Here is a 2,743-nt window from a genome sequence, read left to right as displayed (position 1 = left end):
CTAATCCCTATTAACCAGTACCGTAACAGTCTATACAGTTATACAAAATAGATACAGAGACAGACGGGGAAATTAAAAACACCCCTAAGCCATAACTTGACAGGCTTGGAACGTCGTAGTGAGGCACATAGGTTGGCTCGACAAAACTGGAGTTTACCCCGACGTTTCTAGCCACGGTTTGGTGCCTGTACACCTACATATATATATGAGCAGTGAGCTAAAGCCCAATGAATAACATAATGCGTAAAGAGGTTAAGAATGAATGTCCTTACAGTAATGAAAACAGTTCGTTAATTCAGTATATCAGTCATTCAGTCATATGTGGTACATCCATTAGCATAACAGTACAGTAAACAGTAGGTCTTAAAAGACCGAACAATAAATGATGGCCATCAATCAGTAAACAGTAGTGGTTCCAGCAAGGGAACCGACAGAGATCTCTGTAACAGTAACAGTAAACAGTAGTTGCTAAGGATGCCACTGTAGACGTCCCCGAACGCCCCGGGAGGACGAGTCCCGTTCCGTTCGTTTTGGGCTCGCTACAGTTCAGGACTCTCAAATTGTCACGGTCCTAAATCTGACCCAAAGAGTCCAAATCTGGCAAATCGTTTTGAGAAAATAGATTTTTAGAAAAGAAGCGCCAAACATGGACTGCTTTTCAAGATACAGAGTCGCCACCTAAATATTTTTTTATGGGGGAATTTAGGAAACCCTGATTCGGTGCCAAAGGTCACGTGTCCGTCATCACCAAAGTTGCCTCGGCTCGGGAGCTTGGGTACGATTGGGGAAGGTCAGCTATGAGCACCCCCTCTCACCCGATCCGAAGATCGGCCTCTACTAATTGTGATATCCGTTTTTGAAAACGTTATGTGTTCTTATTCTGGTTATTAGCCTAGAATTACTATGTTATGCGCACAGCAAACAAGTATAGACCAAATTGCCTAAATTGGAACAAAACATTGCATGTTTGTTTTGAAAATGGTTTGCTACTCACAAGTAGGCTAAAATGCAAGTTTTGCCACCCTCAAGTGGGCTTTAGAAAAGATGGTTTTGCCACTATCTAGTGGGCTTAAAACTCACAGTTTTAATATATTATTCCAATTTAGGTAATTCAACCTCCATCCACAGACATTCAAGCAGTTATATTACATAAGCAATTAGCCTCATGGTAAGCATGCTGTCATGGCAACACTCACACGCATGCGGTATGCTAAAGCATAAATGCTTACCGAGTACTCCAAGCCAAAACAGAAGCTAGTTAGTAATCATGTGCATGATCCTAGTTCATGTCGAGATGGCTAATGCAACACATACAAGATGCAACTGCAATAGGCTCGGCTATCCTAATAATGGCATGTGAAATGCTGCAACTAACAGGTATTCAACTTGGAATTGAAATACAAGTGCAGTTAATATGATGTACCGAGCCCGGTGCATGTAGGACAAATGTATGGATGCACGCATGCATAGCATAAGGTATGCTAATTTAAATATGCCCTAATACTAACCATCAAAAGCAGGTAAGTAAAAGGGAGAAAGAAGTGGGGGATTGGAAGACATGCACACACGCACCCACACTTATTACAAGTTAGCCCTCACTCGGAGGGATCGAAAGAATAATACAATTTAACTAACTAACAAGCTAATTAAATATTATAGACCACCTAATTAATTAAGCAAATTAATTAATCTAATTTAAGCAATAAACAGCCTCGGGAAGAGGGTCCAATGCGATGCATGCTCGATTCCGCTCGGAAGTCACTGCCATGCACAAGCTGCCTCTGTTTTGACTATTCTGCTTTTCTGAAGACTGCACAAGTCACAGGGTTGCTTCTTTGAGTGTTGTGGAGCACCACTGACCGTGAGGAATAGTCACCGGCCATGGGGAATGGTCATCGACCATAAATCAATCCATCGGCCAACAATGGATGGCCAGTCGGCACTTAAGATGGCCGGCCGGCCAAAACTTCCTGCAAAAAACTGGTTTGACAGCAGTAGAGGACAGAACTTGGCATGGCAATGCATTTCAAGCAATGTATGCACCAACCACAGTCCTTATCATATTTATGACTCAAAGGAGGATGGGCCTTGATTCTCGGGCCACCAATCACGCATTTCCATGCATGATGACCCAAAGAATCAAGTGTGCATGTTGATATGGAATGCAATGCACATAATCAAGCAAATTGAACTCAACCTCTATCACAAGCAATTCAAGAGGCGAAGTATGCATGCCAATGCAATGCAATCCTAAGCATGACGACTAGTATGCAACATGGACAATGCTAAGAAACATACAAGGCATACAATGGTCATGCAAGACATAGGAACTAACAAGTATGCAAGGCACAATGTGGGTGTTCGGGCATGCAAGCAAGCATGTGACTCCATTCAATCATGCAACTCCAATCATGCAACAACACACAAATATGCAACAACATACAAGGTGGACATACAACAACATGCAAAGGGGTGGGCTTAAACTAACATGGGTAGCTTGCAAGCTTGCCAAAATCAGTGGCCAATACTATGGAAGTGAGGTCCAACACACACACACGCATGCATGCAAATATGGTCCAACACTTAAGCATATGAAGACAACTTGTAAGCACAAAAACATAGACTAATGACATGCAACATAAGCTCTGAAAATCATGTTAAAATGGTACCAAACCAAGCCAACAAGACAAGCATAAGCATGCAATTAGAGGTCCAAAACTCAAGGCAAGCTAAGGAGGTATTG

Source organism: Camellia sinensis, chromosome 1 (assembly GCF_055761805.1).
Source record: "Camellia sinensis isolate YWXY chromosome 1, ASM5576180v1, whole genome shotgun sequence".
NCBI lineage: Eukaryota > Viridiplantae > Streptophyta > Magnoliopsida > Ericales > Theaceae > Camellia > Camellia sinensis.
This window is presented reverse-complemented; position numbering follows the sequence as displayed.